The following is a 12,393-nucleotide window of genomic DNA, read 5'->3' as shown; positions in this document are numbered from 1 at the left end:
CCAGGACACTCAATCATCTGATTAAGCCCAGCCCTCTGGGAGCTCAAGCTGTGAGCCCCATCTCCACCACAAGCTTCCCTCTCACTGTTAGGTTCAGCTTCACAACCACATCCAGGGGGCTACAGATTCTCTGCTGCACTGAAGAAGTAACTAAAGCCCAGAGAGGTTCTGTGCCAGGGCGCCTGTCATGAGCACTGCAGGGCCGATCTGCAATGCCTGCCTCCCCTGCACAGCTACTGCCGGATTCCAGGCGGCAGCTCCATGCTGAAGCTCTCTGGCAGCAAGGAGCCAGTGGTCCTAACCAGAATGTTCCAGAATGGGCACCATCAGAGCCTCAGACTCCTGTGGTTGTGAGGACAGAGGTTCAAGATGAGGCTCCTTAAGTGAGGGCAGAGCAGCACCTGAGCCCCTCCCCAAATTTCCTCTTCCTTCAGGGGTTTTGCTCCACTTTCCTCTGCTGCTGCCGGACCTGCCTCCAGGGGAGCAGGTCTGCAAAGAACCTGACAGGCAGGCCCCACGGCCTCCCCTGGCCAGAGCCCTGGCACCAGGCAACATGGTCAGGCCCCACCACTGGCTGGGTGGCCGCCCCCACCCCGGCATGGTAGAGCTCAGTCCCCTTGAGCAGGGACTGAGGGTGGTCACTTTGGGCCATGGCTGGGGCTTTGGCCAGCACGTGCTGGGGACTGGGGTGCCAGTACCAGTGGGAAATAAGGGGAACCTCTGCTGGGAGGCCCTGACTGAGAAGGCAACAGGGAGCCATTGAGGGCTTCTGAGCAGAGTGGCTCCACGCCCCACGCAGAGTTTGGCCAAGACAGATCTGCTGGCAGTGCATGGGGATGCCAGAGGAGAGAGATGGGGCTGGGAAACCTGTTGGAGGGCCACAATCCTAGCACGGGCCAGAGACCAGCAGGACGACGAGTAGGGTGTGGTGCTGAATAGCTAGGGAAGTGCAAGCCGAGGTGCTCTGAGGGGCAGTTGGTGGCCTGTGGGCAACGGGAGGCAGACTGAGAGTTGGTCCCCGGCCCTGCATTGCTCAGACTAGGAAGCAGGAGGGAGAATGTGACCCTTTTCCCAGGCACAGATAGGGAAGCTGGGCAAATCCCCCTCGTTGTAGGAATGGTGAGTTTAAGGCAGACGTTGGGCCTTCCCAGTGGACACTTTGAGCAGCAGGTGGAGATGTGGAGTCGGGTGGCTTCGTTCGGTCAGCTTCCCGCCCGGCCTCCTCGGCCGAGTCACATTTTTATTCTGCACCCTTCACTTCTATTGAGGGTTTAAGCAACAAAATGCCACGGGACTTTCTTTGTGCCTCAGCAGCAAGCCCTCCGGGGCAGCTAAGTCTGCAAGGCTGTCCGCATCCCCGGCACAGACCCTTGGGTGAATCCGCCAGCACTTCCCCTCCCTCAAGGGCTACCCCACGGGCACCCTCCAGGAGGATGCGTGTGGGGAGACGTGCTGGGACTGGGGCGTTGCCCTCACACTAGGATGCCCATGGGAGGAATCAACATCTCCCACCATGACCGCCCAGAGCCCGGCCTTGGCGGTAATTCCTTCCCCTTCCTTCTCCATGGTAGACAAGGTTCTTCCATTTCCACACGGATGGTGTAACTGTGTCTCAGGTCTTTTGGAAGCGGGCTGAGCATCCATGGCAGATTCTCTGGTTCCTTGTTTCTTGAGTGAGGAGGCTGCAATCCCAGCCCAGCGGGGCCCTGGCTGTGCTGCTCAACTTCATACCCACTGACTCTGGGAAACGTGGCCACGGTGAAGGGCGGGGCATCAGGGAACCCCGATTTAGGAAAGTGCATTTACAAAACAGGTTGTCTCTTGGAAGAACACATATTCTTTTTAGAAATTTTCTGGTGTCCTTTCGTGTTTAATGTTGGTGTATTCCAGTGCTGTGGAGGATAAGGGTAATTCATTTCTGTGGGGTACCTGACGGCTTCTCTAGCAGGTTTCCTTCTCAGTTGACCACCTCGACATCTCTCTGAAGCAGCCTCTGCAGGTGTCATTTCCCCATTTTATAGGCACGGAGGAGTAAAGTGGCCTAGCTGCAGTCATGGGTAAAAGGCAACCGACCTCGACCCTAAATCTCTAAGCAGCTGCACTGCCTCTCCGACTCCCTTTGGCTTCATGTGCTTTGTTTCCACAATTTTGGAAGTATTAGCAAAGGAGTGAAGAAAACAGGATTTGGGGCACAGGAGCCTCCTTCATGTCTCAATTCTGCAGTGGATGATGTGTGTGACCATGAGCAAGCTAATTAACCTCTCCGAGCCTGGGTGTACTAATCAGTAAAACAGAAGTGAAGGTGTTCCTCGCAGGATAATTCCGGGGCAGTGCCCATGCCTTCACATAGGAAATGATGGCTTCCTGCAAGGAGAAGGGAGAACGGCCCTGGCAGGGTGAGCAGGAGCAACTCCTCCAGATCTGCAGATCTCGGCACTTGCACACCCAGGCTGCTCCAAGCCCAGGAGCAGAGGGGACACTCGGGGCTACAGTGAGGCAAGTCCTGTCCCCAGGATTGTAAGGATGTGGTTTTCAGTCTGTCTTGCATTCGCTTTCACTAGGTAAGATGCTGAGAGCCAGGAGGAGGCTGCCAGAGGTGCAGGAAGGGAAAGCAGAGTCGGCAGGAAGGAGCCCTGGCTGGCCAGGATGGAGCTGGAGGCTGGAGGCAGCAGCAGCCCTACCTGGGCACTCGAAAGCTGGCCCTGCTCCTAGGACCAGACAGTGCCCCTCAGGGCAGGGGAAGGGCGAGATGAAGCAAGGAGGGGATGGGATTTTGCCGGAAATGTTTCAAAACTTCTCTGTAGGACCTAGATTACGGTCTCCAGGTCTGATGTGTGTGTGCATATGTATGTGTGTGCGCGTGTGTGTGTGTGTGTGTGTCTGTTGGTGTCTCTGTGTTTGTGTGTTTCTCTGTGCCTGTGTGTGTCTCTGTGTGTGTCCATGTGTACCTGTGTGTGTTCACAGTAACACCCCTTGACCTCATTAGCTCTCCTTGAAGGTCCACATCTGTGTCTTTATCTATGTCTCCATCTACATATCGATCCAACTACACCACACACATATAATGCAGAATGGATCTAAAGTGTGCTGCAATTCTTCAAGGCAAAGAAAAACAACCTTTGGGTAGCCTGCCAAGAGAAGGAGCCTGAAAGCATCTGATGTGAAATGTTCAGACCAGGCACGTGTTGCAGGCGGGAAGCGCTCTCTGCCACCACACCTCGCCCGCCCCCCAGCCACTCCTCCTTCATCCCACAAAGACATGATAGTAGTAGTAATAATAATAATAATAGCAACAGACACTGATGCGGTGCTTGCTGTGAGCCTGGCACTGTTGGAAGCACTTAGTGCACACTAGAAAGTACACAATGCAACCAAATAGGTGTGCACCCTGCTGAGGGCTCACAGACGTGTGGGCAGGACGGCACCGACCTTCAGCAGCAGGTCAGTGATGTCGTCATCCCTGATGACAGATGAGGAGGGCCAAGGACACAGACAACCAGAGGACATGCTGTGTTGAGAGAAGAAAGGGCAGGTGCCAAGGCCCTGAGGCGGGAGCCAGGTGGCTGTTCAAAAACGCGAAGATGCTCTGTGGTTGGGGGCCTGGGGGGAGGACACGCACTCCTAATTCATCAAGAAAAGGCTCATTTCGGCTTTTTTCTCCAAGTGGTTTTGAGTGATTTCTAAAGGGAGAAAGGAGAAATGCCTCCTATATGTCCCCAGAAATGCAAGGAATTGGAATGCACAGTGTCCACGATGTGCCAGAGAGAGCCCAGTACTTTTCCTGTAATAACTCACTAAATTTATGCTTCAGTTCTGTGAGGATCCGTTATCCTAATTTCACACAAGAGGCAATGGGGCTGGAGCCAGGTGCTTCAGCAAGTTCACAAAGCCAGGGGAGGACCCCAAGGATCCGCACTGTGCTGTGCTGCTGAGTGAGTGGTGACTGTGCAAACTGGGAGGACCCCAAGGATCTGCACTGTGCTGTGCTGCTGAGTGAGTGGGTGACTGTGCAAACTGGGAGGACTCCAAGGATCTGCACTGCGCTGTGCTGCTGAGTGAGTGGTGATGTGCAAACTGGGAGGACCCAAGGATCCTCACTGCATTGTGCTGCTGAGTGAGTGGTGACTGTGCAAACTGGGAGAACCCCAAGGATCCACACTGCGCTGTGCTGCTGAGTGAGTGGTGACTATGCAAACTGGGAGGCCCCAAAGGATCCGCACTGCACTGTGCTGCTGAGTGAGTGGTGACTGTGCAAACTGGGAGGACACCAAGGATCCGCACTGCGCTGTGTTGCTGAGTGAGTGGGTGACTGCAAACTGGGAGGACCCCAAGGATCCGCACTGCGCTGTGCTGCTGAGTGAGTGGGTGACTGTGCAACACTCAGGTTGCTTTTTCTATGAAATTGCTTGGACAGGCTTTCTCTAACGACTTGGAAAAGTTTCAGAACTCCTACCCAGGAAAATCCCAATCAGGTTCTCTCCAAGGCAATCCCCCAACCACAGACGTTGTATTGCCTGGAGGAAAGTTGTTTCCACCCCTTCCAGGAGCATCTTCTAACCCTGGTGCAGTTAAGAGGCCCGACCTGTGGCTCAGTTGGGACCACCAGCCCAATTCCAGCCATCACCACAGAAACCATTCTCCAGGTGACCCTGGAGGGGTAGCCCTGGTGGTTCTGGGCTCAATTCTGGTTCAGAACCAAAAGTAGAAATAACTTCATAATGTGTGCAAAACGCCACAGTCCAGCTTTGAGCACCTCCTTGAATATGAGCTTGTGTTTTCCATCCAGATGTAAGAAAGATGGGGAAAGGCTCACAGATTTGTAATTCTCTTCAACCCCACCAGCTTAGAGTATGAAAACCCTTTTTTAAAAATGAGTCACAAGTATCTGCTGGTGAAACATGACTCACCTCTTCAAAAGAGAGAATAAACCTTGAATCAGCTTTTTAAGGGGCTTTCAGACACCACATCCCCCTTGGACGGCTAGACCACAATCTGTCTCAGGCAAATGCCTAGAAACAGATGGGTTACATTTTGCTGAAATGCAGACACTCAGCATCCCCTGGTCTCATACTGGGGCCGAGTCTGACATGACACCGTGGTGTTCATTATAAACCTGTGCCGACCAGCTTGAGGGGTCAGTAGCAGACAGGGGTCACCTTGTTACCTGTCAAGAACCTGCAGATCCATCTTGGGAGGCACTGAAGCCCCAAACCCTGCATAGTGTTGGTGACCAGTAGCTCTGGCCAGGGTCCCAGATTGAGCCAGAGTCACTGGGAATGTTCACCGATCTTCAGCATCTCCAGCCTCATGATGATCACATTTGCAGCTTCCTCCAGCAGGCTGCTTCTGGGTCCACTCCTAGCTCCAATTGTCTCCCTGGCAGCATCAATTGGGAAATAACAGCATCATTCTCTCTTGCAATCATTAAGGAGAGAAACATCAAGAAGCTGCATTCATTATTTAACAAAGATGACAAACTTTGGAGAATGTAAAGAAGATGAGGCCATTGAAGTCAATATTTCACCCAGAGGGAGCTGCACAGTTGGGCAGGGAGGTGAATGGCATTTCTGAAGCACCATGGTATGAATAAAGGTCATGAGTTTTGATGAGCAGGAGATGGGGACACTGCACAGTGCATGCTTTGGGGAAAGGGGGCAGAAGTGGAAAGGATGAGAAGAAGAAAACAACAAAGAAAAAATGCTAGCATGTGAAAAAGCCATATTCACTGACTTTTTAAAAAAGGGAGCCACTACACTTGAAAAAAATATTTACCCAGAAGACTCATCCTGTGTGGTGGAGGTCAAATGCCATCCTGAAGAAGTTCAGCATAGGGTGAGGCGTGGGGTGCAGGCTCCTGACAGAGCCTCTGAGCATGGGGTGGTGCCTGCAGTCACCCATCCTCCAAGGAGTCAAGCAGGACAGGGATAAGAATGGCAGGGGTGGAGGGTTTTGATATTTTTATTAAGATGGTCGAGGGAGCTTCAGTAAAAAGACACGCTTTAAGCCAAACCAGAAGGGGTAAAGAAGTGAGAACTCCTCATAGGTATTTGAGGAAAAAGCATAACAGACCCTGTAGGGAAATGGGGGGATATCTGAGAAGCACCAAGGAAGCCAGTCTATAAAACCATTCAGATGTTTATTCAAACAGATAGGTTGAGAAATAGGAAATAGAAAAACATGCAATTAATCTCTGCCATAAAATTGAGATATGAGTTAGAAATGCCACTTGGGGATTTTCATAGTCCACAGTGGAGAGGTTGAAAGAATACAGTCTTTGGTGTTAGAGAAATCTGAGTTCAAAAACTGTCTTTGCCATTTTTTCCCAAAAAGGGAAAGAATGGAGGAGGAAGGAACAAAACTAATAAAAGATGTAAAATACGATTTGGGGGCAAAAACACATCAATAGTCACAGGTAAATGGATTAAAGGTAAATGGATTAAAAACTCTTTCATGAAGATACAAATATGGTCAGTCTGGATTAGAAACAAAATATCATTATATGCGTTTTAAAGAGAAACGTCTAAAACTTTAAAATATATACAGCATAAAGAAAATAACAGTAAAAAGATACACCAGGCAATTATTAATCACAAAAACTACTGCAGCTATATATAGACTTTAGGACAAAAAACATCATATGGGAGAAAAAGATCACTACACAGGAAGATACAGTGTTTCTAAACTTGTGTGCAACTAATAACTTCCAAATATGTAAAGCAAAGATTGGCAGGATTGCAATAAGAGGTTGATAAAGCCACTGTCACCGATAGGTCAAGCAGACAAAAATGGTTACCAAGGACACAAATGACACAACTAACAAACATGATCTGACAGGTATGTGCAGAACATGCACCCATTAATTGGTGGGATTTATTTCTTATAAGATCACAGACAACATTTACAAATATTGCTTATGCATTGGACTAAATAACAAGTCTCAAAAGATCGCAAAACTAAGATCTGTACACCATATTTTCTAAACGCAATACAATTAAGTGAAAAATCGATGATAAAAAGATTTTTAAAATATATTTGGAAAAGAGAGTGCCCATATACAAAATCACCAATTAACATCAGACTTTGATAAGTGAGGAATGCAGTCTGTAAATGTTAGCCTCTGTCAAAGAATACAGAGGCATAACCTCTAAAACAGGAAAAAGGAGGTAACAATGAATCACCATGTATTTCTAAATAATTTATAAGTAACAGTACCTAATATTGAATAATCATTAAGAGTACCTGTCAAAACCTGCAGAGTACACTGCAGAGTACAACAAAAAGGTTCTAAGAGTGGTTACATGATACTAGGGCTGTTTTAGAAAAGCAGGAAGTCTGAGGATGAATGAACTTAAGAAAACCTATTTTTTTCAAACAGAATAAACCTTAGGAAAACAGAATATACAAGATAATAAGGACAGAAGCAGAAATACATGAAATGGACAAAGCTGTGCTGGATGTCTGCTGAAGAATGCTGCCATTTGTCAGTTTTATTTGAACTGAGAAGCTGCAACAAACCCAAATGCACACATCATGCTCCACCTGAGCCAAAGCAGGGCAGACTGCTGAGTGCTCAGGATGTTGGGGAGCAAAACTGGCAATGACTCACAAACAACAACAGAATAGGAGTAAACAGCTTGCATGTTCCACGACTGTAAGTATGGGAAGGAAAGAAAGCAGTCAGACACGTGGGTCCTGAGTGTGGGCTGGAGAGGGAGAGACTCTGTGGTGTTAAATAAGGTAGTTGGGTGTGCCAAAGAGAAGGTGCCAAGGACATTGGCCAAGCAGATGTCTGGGTAAAGAGTGCTCCAGGCAAACCACACAGCCAAAGGCCCTGAGGCCTGGCTGTGACTGGGTGCTGGAGGGACAGCGAGGTCAGGCTGGACGGGCAAGAGGAAAGCAGAGAGTGGACAGAAGTGAGACTGGAAGGTCGAGGCAGGTCCTGCTGGGTCTTGGCGCCCTTGGGGGCCACTGCAGGGATGGTGGATCCCACTGCAGGCTCTGAGCAAGAGCGTACCAGGACTCACTGTGGGAAAAGAGTGTGAGGGCAAAGGGGAGAACCAGGACACCCTGTCAGGACACACAGCACAGTCCCCAGAGAAAGGAGCAAGTGCTCCTTACTCTCCCAGACTCTGTCCCCAGCCTGGAGGGTGTCACCTCGGCCAAGGGAGGATGCTGCCTTCGCACCCATCTGCCCTGGGAACATTTTCTGACAAACACTCCAAGCACAAAGCAACTGCACAATCATGTGGCACAATGATGGCACAGCCCACAGGCAAAGGAGTCACGGGACCTGACTATGGGGCTGGAAGGTGATGCACCTGCCTCCTACCTCAGAGGCTCTGAGGGGCTGGTCATATGTGCTCCTGAGTGAGTAGTACTGGATGCCCAGGTCCCATTGTGCTTCCGTTCTTGGATTCAGAAGATGAAACTGCACCTGGTCAATACAACATGAGAAGTAACGTTAAAATACAAAAGAATGTGACATGTTAGAGGCAAGCATAGAAGCAACATTGTTTCCATGGAATCAGGTTTCTACAGAATCGTGTCTTTAAGCTCCTTAAGCCCCATACATACAGGGTCTTTAAATAGCTTGTCCTCAGTGTGGCACAGAAATTAACAGTCCTGCAATGATTAAGCAAAATGTTTGAGCTCCCACTATGTGCTAAATTTCCAAGAGACCAGACATAAAAATAGGCTACATGGAGAACTGTGACTATCTGACTCAGGTTTCTGAGAGAATTGGTGCATAAAGGGATTTCAGCGCTGAATTTCCAAGAGGTTTGTTGTTCTAATATAAGGCCTTGTAGCTGATTGAATTTTGAAGAGTTGGCGAGACGCACCACCTGATGTAGAACTGAATTCCAAAAAAGCGCTGCACATGCAGAGGGAATTGGATGGTTCTCTGCCGCCTGTCCTCCTGGAGAAAATGGAAGCTTTCAGACACAGCCACGGGGTAGGTGCAAAGGAGGCAGTGTGCATCTGTTCTTGTGGGATTCCACCCCCTCCCCAAGCCTAAAACTATCTCCAGAAGCAGAGAGGAAAGACGCCCATGAGTCATCATTCAAACGTGGAAGATGCCACGGAGACAGCCCGAGGACTCAGGAGAGGAGGGAAACCTTCTGGCAAATGCAAAGACGACGATGAATGCCTGCCTGCCATGAGCTAGGATCTGCCCACCCCGCACCCCAGACCCCAGGAGACCCCTGTCAACACAGGCAAAGTTCCCAGCCCCTTCCTCAAGCAAACATAGAAGAGGGGCCCCTTCAGACAAATTGAGGGACTCAGGGGAACCCTCTGTAGGTTCTCTTCCAGCTTTACATGTCACTGGCTGCCTGGCTTCCCCTCACATTAAGCAACCATTCATTCTTTCCTCTGTGCATTCCATCCATCTGTGCGTGCAAGGCTGTGGGGCAGGGGAACAAAGACAGGGCAGGTCAGATGCTGCCTGGGGCATGGCCTAGAGATCAGGACAGAGGGAGAGGAGAGAGAGAGCTGGGAACTGAAGCTCCTTGGAGCCAGGGCACAAATTCGCTGAATTCCCAGGACTAGAGCCGCCTTCCTCCTGGGGGCTCAGCATGCTGGGTGCCTCATCACTGCTTCCCACACACTGCCAGGCCAAGGCAGGACGCCGGCGCAGGGCACAGGAAGCCTGCCAGGCAGAGGCAGCATCCACATCAGCCTTCCCATTGGGCCGGTGAGGTTTGAGGCCAGGTTTTCCTCTCCATGCATCCACCTTTCAGAAAGGCTCCCGGGCTCCTAGATTGTCCTCCAGGGTCAGGGTAGGAGGGCCTGCTGACAGCAGGTGCATGAGGACGCCCCAGATGAAGACAGCTGTGCTGCCCTGACCACAGTGGCTGCCGCCTGCCAGCTTCTGTGAATCAGCAGAGCACCTGGGGACTGGGGCCAGCCAAAAACACCTGTGCACCAGAACCAAGGGAAGGAAAAGCGGGACTAGACTGCCAATGACAGAGCTGGACTGGGGCTGAAAGTCCAAGCTCAGCTCCAGAAGGCAGGATCTAACCACCCCTTCATGCCACACCCAGGAGCCTTTCCTCAGGTCCACAGCACCTCCTGCTTCCAGCGTCCTACCCAGACAGACCTTCATCTGATTATTTCTGTAGGTGTGGGATTAATCACAGGCCCTAACTGTGCATCTACTTACCGTTTTCTCAGTTGGGAACACACCTGTTACTCCGGCCTTGGCTGGGATGCAGCTGTTTCCTCTGAACACAACGCTCAGTGCCCAGGGCTCTGCTCGCTGTGCCTCCTGCACCTCATAAGGGCCTCTAGCTCCAGGGCCACCTCTCCTGGCATTTCCTCTGTGGAAGCATAACCATCCTAAGTACTGCAGCCCCCGAGGTTCCTTGCTCTTTGGCCCTTCCCTCTCCTGTCTTTGGATGAGAGCCCAGTGAGGGGTGGATGTCTGGGCCCAACAAGACACCGAGGTGCAAACGATGGCAGAAAGCCAAGAGGGCTGGGCCAGGCAAGCCTGCTTTCCAGCATGAGACCCACAGCTTCCATTCCATACCTTCACAGGAGAAAAAGCAACAGCTCTATCTTAATAAATAAGTGCACAAGTATGAGCTGCATGTGATTCCTAATCAAGCAAAGTGCAGGACGGAAGAGGTGCTGGACCTTTCCTGGAGGGAATGATGCATGTCCGCCTTGCAGGCACCAGAAAGAAACTAGAGATGGGAAAGTGGGGTCTGCAGAGCCAGAACAAATCAGAAGGAACAGGATGGTCCCATGGAATCACAGAGTGGCTAAATTTGGCAGTACACACACAAAGCCATCCTGGGATCTGAGTGGACCCCAGAGATAGGCACGAGGCACCAAGTCACCCCATGAGGAGGACCCCTGTTCCTCCCCTTCCTCGGAATCTTCCTTGGAGTCCTGAATGACATCCCCTGGGAGGACTGGAGAGCTAGCTTCGGGGTTTACTTTGGGTGTTTGGAGTTTCAAACCTATGCGTGATTTGAGCTGCCACCAGTGCTGCAGCACAGGCTGAGGAAGGAAGCACCTGGGCCCCCACCTGAGCTGGACCCCATGGCATGACCTCTAGTGGCATTCAGCATGGCTGTGTGTCATGAGACATCAGGGCATCCTAGCAAGAGGGAGAATAGGTGAGCATGGAGAGCCCTATGTCCCCAGGGAAACCTGTCTGGTCTTCATACTCTGCAGGGTTCCTGAGGCCCCTCTCTAAGACCCCCTGCCTCTAGGGCTTCCTGGCCCTGACACAGCTGCTGCCTGGCCTTCTGCACATCATGGTCATGTGCTGACTTCTCTGCCCCAGAAGTTCAAGCTCGCTGCAGCTCCCAGTTCTTTCTGGCAAGGCTTTTACCTGCCATATCTAATTTGACCTAGTTTTCTACTGGCTATGTCTTCTTAAAGGACATTTTCAATTATTCTGGTATCCTGTCAAACCCTAAATTCATGTTCTACTTTTATTAGACCTGTTATGAATCAAAATGAGCTCTTCCCAGCTCCTGGCCCTCCTCGGCTATGTCTACTGTGTCTCCCTAAGCAAGTCTTGAACCTGGCTTCTGTCAGAGGCCCTATGAGAATGAAAGGCTCTAGAAATCCTGGCTGTGCATCCATGCAGCCTCCAGCATAAGCCCAGGCTCCAGCTTAAGCCCAGCCTCTGCCCTAATCGGGTGCTTAGGCCCAAGCTTCTCCTTCCCAGGATGTGCACTGCACATCACCTAAGGCAGGACAATTTAATCCATCAACAAGAACCCACCCCATCTCCTCCCAGGCAAGGCAGGTGGGCCCCACCCGTGCTGGGGGAAGAACTTGCTGTTTCCTTAGCCCTGGGCAAACCACTGCAGCAGATGTTTTCCACTGGTGAGGACGACAACCGCCAGGGCTGGCCCAGGAAGAGGGGCCACAGGCAGAGGCAAAAGGAGATTTGTGGCTCTCCACGGTACTGGCTCCCAGCTCACTCCCCAAACAGCACTGCCCCCAGAGGGCAAGAAAGGAGACCCTGCATCTCCACAGTGGGGGTTGCCAAGTCCACCTGTCCTTCCCTCCAAGGTCTCTCTAAGGTCAAGCTTCAACCATCCCACAACTCTGCTTAGTTATTTAGGGGTGGACTCCATCAGTAGCTGTGTAACCCAACAAGCACTCCCTGAATAGTCAGCGTGTGGATGCACTGGTGAGTTACCTGATTCTGTCTCCCTGCCTTCACTCCTCCTCCCTCACCTAGCCCCCTGGCTTGCAGACTCACTGTACACCGGAAACCAGTGAATGAACGAATGGATGAGTGAAGTATAGGAAAGAAGACTCCATGGGACGCGTGTGGAGGGGGCTGCCTTGAAGCCACTTCACACCCTCCTTCTCCCACAAAGTCCCGAGAGGGAGTGAGTGGGAAGAAAGCTCTGAGAACAGCCCTGG

At 51.0% G+C, this 12,393-nt stretch overlaps 1 long non-coding RNA gene across 3 annotated transcripts in view; it reads right to left on the bottom strand.

Moving 5' to 3' along the window:
- The window catches only part of LOC114670424 (uncharacterized), a 41,369-nt gene extending 31,104 nt beyond the window's left edge, over positions 1 to 10,265 (bottom strand). Inside the window, exons 1-3 of one of the 3 annotated variants that reach the window (XR_013399706.1) lie at positions 10,163 to 10,265; positions 8,330 to 8,434; positions 5,165 to 5,376 (exon numbers count right to left, since the gene is read on the bottom strand). This is a non-coding gene — a long non-coding RNA (uncharacterized LOC114670424). Of the gene's footprint in view, positions 1 to 5,164; positions 5,377 to 6,117; positions 8,435 to 8,840; positions 8,920 to 10,162 lie in introns of those variants that run through there. The other 2 variants (XR_013399708.1, XR_013399707.1) reach the window with 2 other exon arrangements.
- Positions 10,266 to 12,393: the final 2,128 nt, after the last annotated feature.

The sequence above is a fragment of the Macaca mulatta genome, chromosome 10 (genome assembly GCF_049350105.2).
Source record: "Macaca mulatta isolate MMU2019108-1 chromosome 10, T2T-MMU8v2.0, whole genome shotgun sequence".
NCBI classification, from domain to species: Eukaryota; Metazoa; Chordata; class Mammalia; order Primates; family Cercopithecidae; genus Macaca; species Macaca mulatta.
Note: the sequence above shows the minus strand (reverse complement) of the source record. Positions and strands in the feature narration are given on the sequence as shown.